The 17,809-nt window shown below is 44.1% G+C and overlaps 2 long non-coding RNA genes across 5 annotated transcripts in view; one reads left to right on the top strand and one right to left on the bottom strand.

Annotated features, from left to right (window-relative positions):
• Positions 1–17,809, top strand: part of LOC140002387 (uncharacterized) — a 108,227-nt gene that overhangs the window by 54,493 nt on the left and 35,925 nt on the right. For all 3 annotated transcript variants that reach the window (XR_011808758.1, XR_011808760.1, XR_011808759.1), the window contains one exon: positions 2,215–2,328. This is a non-coding gene — a long non-coding RNA (uncharacterized lncRNA). The remainder of the gene's footprint in view (positions 1–2,214; positions 2,329–17,809) is intronic.
• LOC119716927 (uncharacterized) lies at positions 11,000–12,846 on the bottom strand. 2 transcript variants are annotated; one of them, XR_005265744.2, is made up of 2 exons: positions 12,712–12,846; positions 11,000–11,458 (listed from the first exon to the last, which is right to left on the bottom strand). It is a non-coding gene; the product is annotated as an uncharacterized lncRNA (long non-coding RNA). The 2 variants fall into 2 exon arrangements; XR_011808677.1 differs by having other exon boundaries at positions 12,638–12,775.

Genomic DNA, 17,809 nt, shown 5'->3' with positions numbered 1-17,809 from the left:
AAAATGTGACTCCAAAATCTGTGGAGGAAAAAAGCCTCAACCCAAATACTTTGTCCTAAATAGCAGTGGGATTATTAACATTCCTTTGCAAGGCAAGCAGTTTTATAGTTTAGAAGCTGCACACATAAGCAATCCAAATAATTTTCAGTTCAGTAAATGAACTGGTTGTACAGAAATCACAAAATGACAAACATGAACTCCTAGGGTTTCTACCGGGTGTGATTAAATAAATGTAAAAAATGAAGGCCAGAAACCTTTAGGTCTTTTGAATTTCCACTTATGTCACTGGGTAACACTTAAGAGTAGCTGCAAATGCTCCCTTGATGGAGTCAGATTGCTTCTTTCTTAATTCCATTCATAAATACACACTGGGTGTCTAGTGGAGCACTTAAGATCCTGATAATCAAAAGCCTATTGTGTGTTTGAGAAGCTTGAAAAGGAAACTGAAGTAAATACCAAGGGAGAATGGAGTAAAGTTAGAATTTTGCTTTCTAAAGCAGCAGGAGGTCATGTGAAGCATAATGTGCTCAAGTTTTAGCACTGAGATTGTCCGAGGGGGTGTGACTGCACCATTACAGTCGTAAGATCTGTGCGCTGTGCAGCAGTAATCCAGCACTTACAGGTAGCCCATAACTGCTGCACTGGTTCTGCTATCTGGTGGGCTTGTGGGTGAAACACAGTGGACTTGTGCCTTATTTCAGCTTCGTATTGAGCAGAGTCACACTCCAGCGGCACAAAGCAGAACTTGTGGCATTGCAAGAAAAAACGAGGCTATTCCTTGAGTCATCTGAGTGTCTTGAAAGCAGAAATGTTTATTTAAAGAAACATTTTTCTGGGGGGAATGCATTTATGGGTAATGGAAAAGTGGGACCTGCACCCCGCTAGAGTTGTGTTGCCAGGATTACAGTGGGCTGTGTATATGCAAGCTGCACTCATTCCTTCTGATGCACGGAGAGTTGCTGGGAAATGAGGAGCAGAAGCTGATGGTTCCTGCTGTTCTTCACCTTTTGTAGAGCATTCTTCACTTGACATCAGCTTTAGACTTCTGAAAGACAGCTTTGAGTCCACAGCTGTTAAATAGCAGTTTGGTGCTGGTATTAATATTCCTTCTGCCTGATTGCATCTGGACTTCTACCTGGGGAAGGGTGTGCCACAAGGCTCAGGACCTGCAGGAAGCTTTGCTGATATCTTTTAGTCTCCTCGTACATCCTACACCTGGCAGACATTAGGCATTGAGGCTAGGTGTCGAAGTAGTGTGCACTATGTTGCACTGTAGTTGACGTGTTGGTGGTAATGGGTGCATCTGGTGAAGGAAGTAAAGGAACTGTGCAGCCTCCTGTGATTTTGCAGAACTGTTTCCATGATGGAATGGCAGCAGAGGGTCTCACATGAGGAGCTATGAGTAGTACTGAGAACTTGAAATAAACACTCCTCTGAGATAAACAATAAGATTGACCTTGGCAGAGCATAACACAGAATTTCTCCCAAGAACCTTCTGTCAGGCCCTTTGAAACTGCAGTTCCTAAGCAGGTCCCATTCTGGTCAGAACAGCCTAGTTGCTTTTATTTGGAGAATAGCAAAACTGTGCCTGACATTTTCTCTGTCATTCACTGATAACTGTGAATGATGGCAAGATGAGTGCTCTTCATATTATACTCTCCTTTTTTAAACCACGTTAAAATAGAAAGACCAGAAACTGTCAGGCTCCTGGAACAGTAATGATGAGGTCAAATTTTTCAGTAGGGTTGCTTGGAGGAATAAAACAAGGAGGGTGCTACTGTTACTGTGGCTGTTGAAGACACATTGAGAACATGTCATCTACAGTTATTTGGTAACAGGAACAACAAAACATCACTGGCACAACAGAAACAAAATCCATTATTTAGAGGGGTGGAGACGGTAGGGTAAAAATTCAGTGGTTTAACCAGAAAACCTTAGTCTAGATCATGTAGTACTGCAGATTTTGTTATTCTATTCTGCAGATCACTTTTACAGCATTGAGGGACCTTTGTGGCTTTTGTGTTGCATAGCTTGTGAAAAGAGATGAGATCTCACTCCCTGGCCTGCTGCGCACAGAAAGATGGGTCTCAAGTGGTCACAGCAGCTGTCCCCATTTGTGCAAAACTATGTTTCAGTCCACATTAACTGCAATGCAGTGTTGGAATGTTTTTCATTTTGAAAATTACGTGGTCTATTTTCCATGTCTTCTCCCAGGTCATCCCCCCACCAAGTAAGAGCAGAGTTGGTAGACTGCTGGCAGCTGCTAGAAAGGACCCTGAGACAACTTGTCTTCTGGCGCTGCTCTAGGAGGGAACAACAAAATACAAGGTAAGGGAAAACGATGGGATTCCAGCATGGATCAACAGCTAGCAAGAGACCTCAATGGTTTGTCCTCCACCAGTATAATGCCAGCTGCTGTTGCCCTGCATGGATGAGCTATAATTGTGGGTGCTGGCAGGGGCTCCCTGGGCTGTGCAGCACTGTGTGGATCTGGAGCCACGCTCATCACAGCAGCAACAAGAGATGGTGGCCCGTGGCTGAGGCACCTCAGCAGGAAGACATGTGGACAGATGCCCACAGACAAATTGGCAGCTTTTACTGCCAGCTTCCTTTCGGCTACTAATCGTCTTTTGTGTGCATCGCGTGTCTTGTTGTTGTTTTGCATGCTTATTAGTTTTTAAACCATCTTCTGTTCTTTAGAGCATTTACAGGCACGTGCATCAGAGCTGAATTGTTTCCCAGGCTGGGATTCCTCTTGTCATTGCACAACTTTTTCATGAGATATGAGTTTTCAAATAGGAAACGGAGAGGCAGCAAATCACTTGGGTTGAGACAATGAAAAGGAAAAAAAAAAATCCCACCTAAACAATAGATATTTAAGTAGAAAGTGTTCCAGCTTCTTCTGACAAAAAACCTCTAGAGGATTACAATGCAGTCAATGTTGCTTTAATTAAATTTAATGCTGTGTGAAATGCACTCTGAGAAACTTTGATGAATGACTGGGGCAATTCATGCGGCTCACTAAAGGGCATCCAGCCCTTGCAGGGGTGTCAAGGCACGATGAATTGGTTAGTACAGGCATGTTTATAGACTGCCTGAGGAACCTTGTATCTGTGTGGTAATGTCAGAGATAATGTTATGATTCTCTGGACCTTGGGGGGCTTTGGTGACATGGTTAATGAGATAGCCCAGGGAGTGTCCCAGTAGGTTACTTGCAGACCTCCCACATCAAAAGGAGCAGCTTTGCCCCTTCTAAGCCTGCCGTCCTCCAGATCTCTCCGCCAGCCCTTGCTTTCCATAGGGCCACTTTTTTCCTCCTTCCTCCCCCTTCTTTTTGGTTCTTAGTCAACATTAACTTTGGCTGCCAAAATTCAAAAGTTGTTAGTTTTTAATTTGGTTTCTCTTTGACCTGCCTACACAATGGCTTTCGAGGATTTGAGAGGAACAGAAGCCACCACCATTACCCTCCTCCCAGAGCCTCAAAACAAAGCAAAAGAACAAGGGGGAAAAAAGCTTAGTCAGAGGAGGCAGAAATGAGGAAACAAAACTTAACTCTTATTCTCTCTCCGTTCCCTCTCTCCCCACCACAAAAAAAAAAAAAAAGAATAAAAAAAGAGAGAGAGAGAGGAGAGAGAGAGGGGGTGGGGGGGGGAATGTTTCGGATGTTTCGCAATGTTTCTCTCATGCAGAGTTTGGTTACAAAGCAATGGGTTGTACTGGTACAGCCGGGTCTTTTATCTGCTGCACCCAAAGAAGTAAGGGGTGAGGGGAAACAGTGGATCAATTGATAAATGAAAGTCTGTTATTCAAGTGTGATTTAAAGGGTTGATTATAGTCCTGTGGAAAAGATTGTTTAACAGTTTCTCTTTGTAGAGGGAAAAAACTCACTGTACGTTTGGTTTAAAGTGAGGTTAGGTGGCAAGTAAACATTTTTGTAATAATACAGCTATCTTTGCAAAATGGATTTGAGGATTACATCATTAAAGGGGGACATAGATCAAAGTTAATGCGAGGCCATCTCAAATGATCCTTTCAAAATAAAAAAAAATCCTCAAGTTGTTTAATTGTACTTTTGAAATTGTGTAGCAAAGAGAAGGGTGATGAATCACACTGAATAAATATCAGGTCTGGCAGATGTGGCAGTGGTTGTAACTGCCCTCATTTCTGTGTGGTTAAGGCTTGTGGTCTCGGACAGAGAAATGAATACTTAGGTGAAACCAAGATGGGATCTTCTGGACTGGCACGCTAACTGATCTTGCCTGTGAACTTTATGAACCCCATCATCCCGGAAAGTCGGTAGCTTAAGACGTGTTTCATGAACTTTGAGCATACCTCTTGTTCTGCTCTGCTCTGGCAGATTTCAATTATCTGTTGATTGCCAACAATATTGGAGGAATTGAGTGTACGCACACATAAACAGGCTAGTTTATATACATACACTGATGCTGGGTTGGATATTCTTGGTCCCATTACTATTTTATTTCAAATGCCTTCCTGAAGCTTATCTACCCCTTGATGTCCAAAAAAATCCCTAAACCATAAACCCAGGCTAGCACAGTCATCTCTGGACACCGCAGTGAAATGACTGAGAAGTGCCCCATGTTCTGTAGTCATTATCTGTGTCCAGTCCTCCAATTGGGGTTGAGTGCCGTGGCAGGGGGTGGTGGAGTATTTGCCTTGTGAGTGATGGTCTGAGCACGTGCTAGGTCTCTGGCGTTCTATGAACAGATGAAGGTTTTAATTAGCCTTTTGCACATTGATGATATCTCTAGATATGTGGTGTTGGATGCGCATCAACAAGTGATGTTAAGCAGGCCTTCCCCAAAAGTCTGCAGTATTGTGGTTTGGGCTGGTCTTGCTTGCTGTAAATTCCTGAGGTCAAACATCTCCTTGAGAAGTTAATTTGTTGGCAGTGGCTGTTAGAAACGCCTGTGCTCGTCTCTAGGGTGGACACTAGGGCCTTGCAGCACAACGTGTACATGGGGAAGAGCTTCCTGGGACAAGTCGCCTGTCCTGCTGGTGCGACATGGTCCCCGCTGGGCCTGTGGCATGGCAGCTCCTTGGGGGCTGTTGGTCTCGAGAGGGTACAAGAAACCCTCAACAAAGACACCTTGCAGGAGCACTGGCTACAGCTGTGGAAGTGCAGAGGACTGGGATTGTGTAATGGGAATGAGGATTCTCTTGTGGTGCTTGTAAGCAGCTTGCGGGGCCTGGCATGGGCTGTCGCAATCAGCCTCTTACTGCAGCACTGGGTTCCTGCTGGGCAGGGCCGCCCAGCTCTGCAAGGGAGGGCAGCAGGGGCTTTGCCCCATCTCCCTTCTCTGAGACAACTGCCCAGGTAGAAGCACTTAAATGGCATTTATTTAATGAGTTACTTTCTGCTGGCCAGTATTGCCATAATGAAGTTGTAACTAGATCAGGGGGAAGCAAATGCCAGATTTGGTTTGGTAACTTGTCTCGCAGGGAAGAGGGAAAAAGGCAGAATAAGCTGAGTGCTTTCCAAAACCCTAATCTGTTTTTAAATAGGTCTCTCTCAAACTGTAGCCACAACAACAATCTTTGCTGTAGTTAATGGGCTGTCAGTGTATCCTTCATTTGAATGACTGTTTTCTGAATCAGAAGCTAAAGATCTGGTGGTGTTGTCACTGGGTCAGCAGCAGTAAGTTTAATAAAGGACCTTGGAGCCACAGTGAGGAGCAGTCCTGAAAGTAATAGCAAGGTCAGGGGAAGGGCAGACATGGCTCCCAGTGTCACACTACGGCTAAGGAGTGTGCTTCTGGCAGCCACGATCCAAGTCATCAACTTCACTGCTGCTCTGCTGTTTCTCCCATGTACCAGAACAGACTAGTTTCTTTTTTTTTCCATTTACACTTTCCATAAAGTGTTTCTCAGTTGTAGATGCGTTGCAGTCCTCAGTCTTCTCTCTAGCATACAATACAGCATTTGAAACCATTGATGATAATGACTGCAGCAACTGGGAAGATCTTAGGTAAGATCTGATTTACACAGATTTACAAGATTTACACAGATTTACAAGATTTACACAGGTAAATCATTTAAAACTGGATTGAAATGGTTTCACACTATAATGTTACGAGAAAGCTGTTTTGCTGAGCTGTGAAGCTCGTCCGGAACTTGAAACTGGCTTGTGCTCTCTATGTATTGTGTCCCTTTCCAGCACTCCATGCAAGGAGATGGAGTCCTTAGTGTAAGGCTGTAGAGTTCAGGGGGCAGCTGGCTGGACAGAAGGAGTGTTGGCTGCGTGGTGCTCAGCTGGTAAGCCCTTTTGCAGTAGCGGAGTCGCACAGCTAGAAACTGAAATCGAAGAACAGGGAGCGGGGAACACACAGTAGACACAACGTCTGCTTCAGGCAGGGTTGTAGGAGCACAGTGCCTATTTTTCTAGAGGCAGAATTACCTCAGCTGTGGTAACTGGCCTGTTCACGCTGAGCCTGCAAGTCATCCCCTGCCCAGAGATGGTTTGGTTTAATCCTGTGGGTCACAGTGGCTGGGCCCAATGAGGTGGGCTGGAGTTCTAGTTGCTTCTTTCAGTGGCGCTCTTCTCACTTTGGCATGGTATAAGCAGGCATTTAACAGGGTTTTAACATAGGTTTTTTGTACTCAGTCTCGTTGCATATTTTAAAATTCATTTCCGGGCTGTGATCTAATGGCAGTAATTACCTCAGAAGTGCATATGGTAGGGGGTGTGTTTATTTTTGTTTCAACCAGGGCAAATGATTGCAGGTCTTGGCTTCACTTCAGGGCTTGGCTGTGTTGGGAGAGCCAAAAGCAACATCTACCTTTGCAATCTGGCTAGCAGGTCCTAAATACCTTATGTGAATGTTTGATTTAATGATACAAAGGGTGGTGAGAGCAGGAGAGCAAAGCTCTCTGGGTCTTCATGTTGTAGTGGATGCCTAGAGTGCAAACTATTTACTAGCTCTAACGTGGCGTGAGCAGCCTTCCCAAATAATGCCTATCACTCTCTCCTATCAAATGTTCGTTTGCTCACTAATTCCTGTGAGTTTGTGCAGTGCTTTGGGGGCAGTTCTGCTAACACTGGCAACAGCTTGAAAGGCCTGAGTAGCAAAATACCTTTAAGATTTGTTGGCATATAGGTTTCTGTACCATAGGAATAACTCAGTCTGGTAGTACACAAAACAGAGTTTGCGTAATTCCATGCTTGGAGCTCAGGTGACGTTTTTGTCTTAGCTGTTCCCCCTAGAAGAATGTCTTGGCACCAGTAGCTGGTGAGGGGAACAGGGAGAGTGATCTACTTGATCCCTGCAGAAGACCTTATGGTGGTAAAGCATGCTCTGTCCATGTGGGGTGAAGTCAGAAGTTCAGGCTTAGGAAGGGCAGTGCTCCTTTGCTTCTTTTGCCAAAGTGGGGAGGACTCTAAATCAAGAACTGAAACGTCCTGTTGAGTCCTTAATTGTATTTGAAAAGAGCTCAGGGCAGTTTTTGATCCTCCCCTCACTTTCATTTCTTTGTGATGTATACAGAAACCCAAGTGGGTATTTTGGTTCAGCAGTTTGCTACACGTGGAAAACACTTGAAAGGTCTGTGTGGATCCTATCTCCTTCCATAGAAAGGCAACTGTGCCCTTTTTAATATCTAACAGCTTTGTCCTTTTTTGTAAGGGCAACTAATGCAATGTCCTCCTTTTGAACGTTGTTTTTCTACTTGGTGTCTGTCGGGAAGAATAAGAAGTTAGAGTAGGAAGTGGGGAACCACGCTATGAACAGGTGCCTGAATATAGAAGCCAAGTGATGATTGCCCTGCAGCTGCTGCAGGTTTCTGCCTACTTTACATATCTTTTTCATGATACTCATGACTTAGGACATCTGTCTGGATTTGAGAGGACTTCAAAACCTTACAACTGCAGAAAAAAAAAAAAAAAAGACTCTCGTGCTTTCAAATTTTGTCTCCTCTTGCTTTCTAGCAAGGGTAAGCATGCTGTCCTACTTTTTGCATTTTTAAACCCCTCCAGCTTCAGTAAAAGTTGATGTGAGATTATACACGGAAAAAGGAGATCAAATTCTGGCCCCTTGCATAGAAAATGGTATTTTAATATTTTTGTGTTTTCTGTCTTTCTCACTCGACTTCACAATCTAATTTCTCTGCTACCAAAGATCTTTCAGTCACATCTACATTAAAATTTTAAAAGCAATATCTATTTAAATGTAAAGCAATATGGTTGAGTGTGTGCTCACACGTGGAAATGTGTTTAGGGGGGATATATGCATAGACATAGCTCTAACTAAATGAGAGAAGATCAGAGGACACTGGTGATAAGTGAGATGGTGAATTATTCTTTCAGTAGTTGTTAATCTTTGCATGAAAGAATAAATTGTAAGGACCTACCTTAAAATATATAAAACTGTTGAAAATGATGTGAAGAGTGTGATGGTCTTTGAAGCAGAATGTGTATAGCCCTTTGCTGGGGGTCTCCTACTCCTTCTTGTTCATTGCAGATTGAAGTTACTGGGGCTGATAACGCCTGGCTTTACTTTGCCAGTTAGGGGTGTCCTAACTGTTTTTATCAAAAGTGTGAAACTAAACTTCATCGTAATAGGGATTCTGTTTTCCCTTGGAGTCAGCCTTTATAGGAATGGAGAAATGGAAACCCAGTTGATTCCTGTTGTGCTCCTTGGATGTTGGGATTTCTGTGATGATGCTCACTGCTTCTGCTGCCCTGAGCAACTGAGCACTTGCTTGGAGTTTCCAAGTAGCAGTAATTCTCTCTGCATTCATTTCCTTTTGGCCAACTGGAGTAGTAGATCAACTTATTCCCTCAAGACTTCGTATTTCTGTCTAATTTATGGAAGGTTGTCACCATTCAGGAAAAGTTTTTCATTTATTATTGAAAACGGTGCAGACTTGCATTATTTGGAAAGAAGTTAGGTCCTGTTTTTGAGGGAATCACTCCATTTGCACCGAAGGTGCTGGCAGAGCTCATGTTGGCAGTGTCATGGTGACTGCATTCAGATTGTGGCGGCAGAACACATCTCAGAGAGATGGCACCACCTGTTGGTGCTGCGAAGTCGAAGGGCACTGGAGGCTGGACTGGTGTTTTCTTGGGAACCAGTGCAAAGAGGAGAGCTGCTAGCTGTTATATCTGTATCCATTTCAATGTTTCTGTAAATGCCCTGACTTGCAGGCCTTCCAGATTGTGGTGCTGGAGTCCGAGCTGTAATTCATTTCTAGTTGTGTTAGTTGTGCTTATATTTATTGTGGATACTTGTGAGAAGTGGTCAGAAACAAACACCTAGAGGCACCCACATAAAATTAATGCATGATAAAAATTTGAACTACAATTGTGATGTTTAAAAAAAATAAAAATGTTTACACTTTCTTGAAATCCAAAGTAATATCTTCAGAGTTGTGGTTTAGAGAGCCTGTTAATCTGTGGGCTGGCTGTAAAATCATCAGCTATGTGGTAGGCTTATGAAACTGAGGAGCAGTGGCAGACCTGACAACTTCTGAAAGAGGGAGCCTGGTGTAAGTGAGCTGGACCTTCATACCTTACATTGACACTGAGGTTCACAAAGCTTCCACATGCTTCTTCCTAATACTTGGAAGCTTGAACATATGAAATGTTAGTGCTGTCTTCTAGGAAAAAAAAAAAAAAGCTGCATTTGCTTCACTGTTAACTGCAGCAGTGAGCAGCAGCAACTATATATATATATATATATATATATATATATATATAAAAGCAAAGCAAAATGTTAGTGGATATATGAAAATGCCTCAAAAATAACTTAGCCCCGATTTAAAAAAGAAAAAGACAAAACAGAAATGTTTGTGCAGACATAGATAGGTAGCTATTCTCTGTCATTTTGCATTCCACAACACTGTGAAATGAGGTTACTCAATGCTAGAGGAAAACATAACCGAAATGGCCAAAAAAAAAGCACTTAGAAGCACTTCTAACATAAATGTTATAGAAGTACAGCAGGACTCTGAATGGTTTTCAGGTACTAAAGACATTCAGGGGAAGGATTTTTTTTATACCTCCTTATCGTTTATATAGGTGTATCTGTACTATACCAAGAAATGCCTCGTTATTGTACACCTAGATTGTCTGATTGGCAGAAATAAAAAGCATGTCTTTTAAACTTGCTTTTCTTGAGCAAAATCATTATTAACTGAAAAGCTCATATTTTAGAGAAGGACATTACTGTGTTGCAGATAACCATTTAACTACTTGAATATGTCAGCAAAGATGTTTTAAAACACAATAGCACATAAGCAGGTCATGTTCTGTGAAGGAGCTATTTTCCCCCTTTAGCTCCACTTACCTCCATGTGAAATAGAGAGCCTCTCGGTGCTGCTTTTGATCAAACCCTGACACTAAGGCTTACTTTATTGTAGCTTCTACCAGTAGTAATAAAGAACAAATTTAGCTGAACCCTATAATATTACTAGTGGCGTAGCAGTTTATAAGTGACTCATGTGAAGGCTCAAAAACGGCACTTAACAAGATGCAGAACTGCTTGGAGAAGTTGACTGTGAATCAGAATTTGCTCAGGCATCCTGAGAGTGTTACTGGTTGGTCTTGAAAGGAGTAGAGGGGAGGTGGCAAAGTGCTTTCCTTGGAAAGAAAATGGAACAGCACAACCAGAGGGAGGTGAGCATTGATGGAGGAGCAGTGACTTTTTGTAGACATGAATTTTTGTTCTTTTCATTGAAAGCAGTGTGTTTGGAGGAACAGGCAAGCTTTTGAAGGCTAGCATGCTCCTTCGACATGAAATTTAAGCAGCAAGCTTCAAATGAGAGCGGAATAGTTGCCTGCAACATGATGGAATTACATTGATCCATGAGATGATGTAGAGTGAGAGGGTGTGTGTGCAGAAAAGGTCAGAATCTGGGAAGAGCTCAAGGCCAGTTTGATGTGCTCGTTTCCACAACTATTGCTTCCCAACAGATTCCACAGAGATCATTAAAGTCGGTGAGTACTGAGTTATTCAAAACATTATGAACATCTGTAAACGTATTTGTCTAGAACAAAATTATGTATTTTTTCTCACATTCACCAGTAGCTAAGCCAAGCCTGTTTCAAGTGAGGAAGACTTGTAATACCAAAGATTTACTTAATTTTCATTGCTGCACATAAAACATCTGACAGTATTTGCCGTGAAAACTAAAATGCCTGTCTTTGTTTGTACAAGCCAAAGGAAAAGTGCAGCATATCCGTCTGCAAAAGAACATCAAAGCACTTTTGCAAAATCAGGCATGGTGACATATATTTGGAGAAACAGTATGAGAGCTGCTTGTCAGAGAGTGATGGGGGTCTCTGCATTTACCAGGCGTAATCCCGATTGGAGCCACATCTTTTCTTTCTTCTCTTTATTATCACTTCGTGGTTAACGTTTGTTGATGAGTAGGATTAGCAGCACATTTTCAATGGCATTTAGCTCTTTTAACAAGCTCTCTGCTGTCAGAGGTGGCTGGCCTGAAAAAGAAGAGAAAAGTCATTAAGCAAACAAATCTTTGGCAAGAGTTGATGCTAAACGTGCCATCGCCCTGTGTGAGTTATTCACTGTATATGAAATTTATTCCACAAGACGGTGACCTCGATGTTGATTAACCAGAAATTTCTTCTTCTGTCTTTATTAACAGCTTTTGGTGCCTCATTGGGCTCCTCTTGCTTTCTTCCTGTTGTTCCTGTTTCAGCATTCGCTAAGGCAGATTTTCATGATGTATGATTTCAGTAGCGCTGTTCTCATGGGGCCCATCAGCCAGTTTCTGTGGGGCTGCCTGATCCACAGCCCCTCTGTGCTCAGCGCACCCACCACGGTGCACACTTTGGCAGGCGGGTGCCCCTTCCAGACCTGCTGCGTCCCGATGGCCCCACAGATGCCTCGAATCCATGGGCCTCAGGGGAGGCTTGCATTGCTCCAGGCTGTGCAGCCCTGCACTTGCTGTTTTCCTGGGGCTGGTACAGTCAGGGTGCTTGTGGCTCTGTGCAGACGTGGGGCACAGATGCTGTGTGCAGGCAGAACAGGAGCCCCCGGCCGGGGCAGCCCCTGCCAGGGGGAGAGGCAGCGGAGCACATTCTGGCTGTGTTCCGCTTGCTCAGAGGGCCCCTCTGCAGCCCTAGGAGATGGATGGAGCATTGGTGGATTGCCCTGAGGTCACTCAGCTCTGAGCAGATCCCAAATATGGAAGATGGTCTAAGTCCACCTACAGCTCCGTGTAAACACAGGATCAGAGAGAGGACTGAACCTGGCTGCTGCCCGCTGCTAAGCACGGAGCTGTTTATGGAACAGAAACACTGCAAGTATTCACTTTGGGCGGCAATTTCTAGGAGGGAAAAAAAAAAGAAGGGAAGAGAACTACACCAAAATACAGGCTGGGTGTGTTTTTTTTCGGATTCTTTTTAGGTGAAGTCACTCAGTGATAAATGGAATAGACTGGGGGAATTGTAAACTGAACTCTCCGTAAAGCCTGATGAGATTAGATCACATTACAGAGTGTGGCTGGCACCTTGGGCTGTGCAGAAAGCCTCTGCAGCGACTGGCAAAGATTCCCTCAGCACTTGACGGTTTCATTGTTGAACTCGTGCTTTTGGCAGCCTCTGGGGTTAACTGTGGAACATGAACTTTACTGCTGCAGCTTTATGGTGTCGTACCTGCTCAGAAAGCCTTCCAGATCAGTTACTGACAGTCCACACCTTGCCCCTTGGGTTCTGTAGCAGACACGTACCACTCCGTCCATGCCTCGTGAGCAGTGCCGACTGCTCTGGCTGCTGGCAGGGCTGCCTGGCTGAAGCATCCGATGTTCCTCCTGGCATCGCCAATCCTGAGCACTCTGTGGGCAAAGTGGCTGTGGGAGCTGTGGAGTGCTGGTCAGCCTTGAGCCTTTAGCCCCAGCTCCCTGCTAACCATCCTGTAAGGAGCACTGTGGAGGCACTGGTTCCTTGTGGGCAGTACTGGGACGCTGCTGACAGCGTTATCTGTGTGATGCATCTACCTTTGAGAGGTACAAAATGTCCTGGCATGCTGACACACTGTTGGAGAGTGCTAATGCCCTTTGAAACCATTCTCATTTACAGTGTTGAAGTAAATGTTTAGCTTCTCAGCAAGAGTAGGCAGAACAGCATACCTGGCAGAGACGGCTAACAGCCTCTTGCAGTTGCAAGTAGAGGAGAGCTCAGGAAGCCAAAAGCACAATTCTGAGATCAGATAAAAAGTGCACAAAAATACAACTGAAATGACATCTAAGACTTGGAAAATGAATATTTTCAAAACGTTTTCTTTTTGTCACAGTAGGTCTGTTTACCAAATGCTTTGCTTTTGAACAGGGAATATTTTGTTCCTCCAAATGCCTAAGAGAAAAATTTTTGGACTACTTTTGACCCGGGTCTTGTTAGTTAATGTTTCAATAAATCCGTGTGTACTCTAATTTCTTAAAGGTTTTCAGGTTACTTTACTAACAGATTTTATTCACTTTAGGCACTGGTTTCATGCATAAGCTAGTTTTGTACAGTCTGTTAGTTTTTCTTTTTTAGCTTTGGAAAGCTCTGTTAATCCAATTTCCCATGATTTTCTCTACTACTTGTAATGTCCTAGCATTCAGTCATCATGCTACTGAGACAGGAATTCTTGGAAGGGGGACGAGTGTTTGTTTCACTGCAAAATGTACCACAGCACCTGCGGCTGACACCGAACTGGCCACTTATGCTGTCTCTTGTTTTCCATAGACAAGCAGGGCTGAGACATTTCTGGTGATGTTTTCCCCTGCATGCCCACAGGTCAAACTTATATACAAATGTTGTTTTACTTTGTAGTGTTTTGGGAATGACAGGTAACCTGCTGTCCCGTTAAGAAATCTCCAAAAGCCAGACTGATTCTCACTTTGCCTCGACCTGCCTCTTTGGCTTTTAAAAATGCATTCAACTGCTTCCTTTTGTTTTACATGTTTTATCTAACTCTCAAGTGATCCTAGGGTGACTTAGTTTTCCTTTCTACTATAACAACTGAGAATTTGTAAACTGCAGTGTAAGCCTTGAACTGCCCCATGCATCTTACCTGGCAATTAATGCTGCATGCACTGCACTCTGACAACCCAGGCTGCAAAGTCCCAGGATATCCATGCAGAAGCAGCATGTTCAGTGGGAAGTCATTTCGCATCGCACAATTCCAGAGGTGCAGAAGCTGGAGGCACCCCTGGGTCTCTCTGGTCCCAGCCCCTCCAGCAGGGCCACCCAGGACCGCATCTGGGCAGTGCTTGTAAGTCTGAAGGGAGGGGGACTCGCAAGCTCCCTGGCAGCCTCTGCCAGCTCTCTGCCACCTGCACAGTCAAAACTATTCCCTGATGGTCAGAGGGAACCTCCTATGCTCCTGTATGTGCCCTTTACATCTTGCCCTGTCCCTGGGCACCACTGGAAAGGGCCTGGCTCTGTCTCCTGCACCTTCCCTTCAGGGACTTAAACACATGGTTAAGATTCCCCTGCCCCTGAGCCTTGTCTTCTCCCAGGTTGTCTTCTATGTCTGCTCTCCCACGTTTTGTCTGACATCTTATGTGCAATGTAGAGGTAGAATGTGTGGGGGAGTTGTCAATCCCCCCCCTTTCTAACATGTCAATTTTTCATCACCTGCTTTCCCCAGACACTCAGAGCAGCCAGCTGTCAATAGCATGATACCACAGTTGCTGGCTGCATCTCCATCACCACCAGGGCCGAGGTTCCCTTTGGAACACTGCTGAAGAGCAGACTCAGTCCTTGCTGGGCTTCCAGTGAAGTGCACACCAGGGTGAGGAGTCTTTTGAATGCGCCACGTCAACCAAATCTTGTAGCAGCAACTCCAGAGCAGAGACGGTGCTTGCAACTACCTCCAGACCTGCTTCTTGCCATGCAGGTATGGGCTGCAAAAAGGCATACACAGAGTTTAAACATTCCGATGGGCTATGAAACAGCATGCAGCGTACCTCACAGGTAGGTTCAGATGCTTTGAAAAGTCAGCAAGAACACTTTTTGTAGACTCCTTTCTAGGGAAGGGGAATGAGGCATTGTCTATTTGTCTTGAGGAACGCATGCATAAAATGCTCAGAAGAAATATTATGCAACCTGTTTGGTTTTACATAATCTTCACTTTTTTTTTTTACTATTACATTAGAGCTTAACTGTCTTGCAGTTTCTAACTTTTAAATAAACATAGCATGAAGAAAATATTAACGAAGTTGTGTAAATACAACGGGAAGCAGAAAAACCAAATGAGTGAACTATACCAAGCTGAGGCAATTCTAAAAGTCTGTGTAGCTTTCCAATAGAATGTCTTTTTCTCTTGTTTGTGGTTAAATTTCTATGACTGGATATTGCTGTTGGGGAAAAAAGTGCAATATGCACGTCCAGTGTGTTTGAGTTAAGGTTTTAAAGTATTTTGGATTCAGTTTTTAGACATACAGTGCTTTTGATGGAAATCCTGTGCTGGGTCTCCTTTGATGCTTGTATAAAAAACGAGGGAAGAAGCAGGGGTGAAAGATGACTGGAAAAAAAGTGCTGCTCTCAACTGAGTATTTTCATGGCAAGTGATTTTTCAAAACATACTATTGCAAACCAGCATTGACCATCATGGCTTTAGCTGTGACAGGAAAATGAATCAGGGACCTCTGCGCTCAAAGCTGCACAGTGTGCAGCTGTTTTAATAGTGCAGGAGGTGTTTAATAAGCAGAGTCTCTGCACAGAAGAAAGGAAAAAAAAAAGAAAAAACACCACCACGTTTAATCCACACAGCTTCTAATGCGCCTTTCACTTAGCACGTTTGGGTAGAAGAAGACGTGTGCTGCAAGCTTATGTAGCACTACTGGAGGATTCACTACCCAGTGGTTGGAGCAGGAGAGCATGACCTCAGGTTGGGTCTGCAAGTGGCCTCAGGTTTGCAGTTTGACCTCAGACAGATGGCTCTGGCTGTGACTGCAGTGTTGGACCAAGGAGAAGTGCCACGTGGGAAGAGGCCACACATACACTTTATCTCCGACCTCTGAAGGGAAGCTTGGTGTGTGGACTGTAAGAGACCTGGGACACTTTATAGCATGTCTCCTGAGCTGTGCGTGCAAAGGAGAGGTTTGATTCCTGCTATGCAGCCTTCACAGGCTTCACCCTCTTCCAGTATTATGAGGAACTTGGTGGTGGTTGGGTTTGCCAGTCATTACCGGGAGCTAAGATGAACTTACGGCAGCACCTGTATGTGCTGTTAAATTATTAGAGATAGTCTTCTAAGAGTAGAAAATATCTATAACATCTGTCTTGGAAATATGGGGGGAGAGTATTCTGCTGCGTGTTTCTGGCTCAAGCAGCAGTATGGAGATGTTTTCCTTGTTCTGAGGGAAGGGTAACGGTGGTCCAAAGTTCAGTCACAAATTGCTGCTGGCAGCAGTGGGGCTCAATACGTGCATCTCAGGCAAGAATGTGATGAGGAAAGACGTGATGATGTTCCAAGCTTTCTTTCCATGAGGTAGACAAGAGTAAGCTGTGCTACCTCTAGTTCAGGATTAGTAGTACTGTTGATACACTTGATGTTTTTAATGCCTGTAAAGTCTTGGTATAATTGGCTTCTTTTCGGTGTGTGTGAGCGAGGAGGCTCGCAGCCTGCACAGAGCATAGCCTGTGTGGCATCAGCTCCCCTGTTGATTTAGTTTCATTTTCTGTTTTTCTGGCTTGCTCAACTGCCTGTAACAGCATTAAAGTATTCTTCTGATCTTTGTTTCCATGTGTTCAGAAAATGTACTTTTTGAAAGTCTTCACGCCAAACGGACTTTCTGACTGAGAGGCAGCTTTTGGATTTGTTTCAAAAGCCATGGGTGAGTTACATACTTGATTGAGCCTTCTTTATATTAACCTCTGCTCACACAGCCTTAGTATTAGGATGGGATTAGATTAGATTAGGTTAAACCTGGGAAAACCAAATTTAAGCTCTGAGAAATTATTTGCTTTTGGTATCGATATGCTGCCTTGAAGCAGGAGGTAACAAAAGTTTGATGAGAGAATCTGCAGTCCCAAGAAGTCTGATGAGCTGTTCCCTTCTTCCACCATCTACCTTGCATTGAAAAGTCTTTAATTTGGTGGTTGGAAGTAAAGCATGTGATAAATTGGTAACTCGGTGAAAATAAGATGTCCTGTGAAAGCTGTGGGCATTCTCAACAGCTTCAATGAACTTGAGGGCTCCTGGGCAGCATTCCCTCTCTCACCCACACGGCACCAAACTGTGCTACGAATATACTTTGTGTGGTGAGTTTGGCCTTCTGCTCTCATTGAGGTTCTTTGTCAGACACCCTGTGAACCGTGGATCCATTTCTGTGCTGCTTCTCAGCAAGGTCACAGATGGGTGCTGGGAATTCATACAGAAAAACTGGCCGGGCACTGTGCTTCAGTAGAAGCACACATGAGCCTTGCCTTGGACTGCAGGTGTAGCTGAGCCATGTTGTTACCATCTATACTGTGCTGTGTGAGTCTAAGCTCTTTTCTGGGGACCTCCCACCGAGAGTTGTATTCAGAGGTATGGACAGTGACAGCTTGGTGTGTATGGTGAAGCACTTGCATGGAATCACAGACCCAGGGCAACAGAGTAGTGCTTTTCTGTGTTTCCCTTAGGCTCCAACAAACCAAAGTGCAGGAACAAGCCATAGTCTGGCACATGTCTCTTCAGGAGCAGTCTCAAAAAATTAAGGCTAATACATCCTGTGGTCTTCTAATCATTCACTGTTAAACCTTGTGTCCATGCCAAGATCTTGACTAGCAGACTAAAATAATCTCTCTACATCCATTGTGTGTCACATTGTCCACTGCCATCTGCCAAAACATGGT

The sequence above is a fragment of the Anas platyrhynchos genome, chromosome 4 (assembly GCF_047663525.1).
Source record: "Anas platyrhynchos isolate ZD024472 breed Pekin duck chromosome 4, IASCAAS_PekinDuck_T2T, whole genome shotgun sequence".
Classification (NCBI taxonomy): domain Eukaryota; kingdom Metazoa; phylum Chordata; class Aves; order Anseriformes; family Anatidae; genus Anas; species Anas platyrhynchos.
Note: the sequence above shows the minus strand (reverse complement) of the source record. Positions and strands in the feature narration are given on the sequence as shown.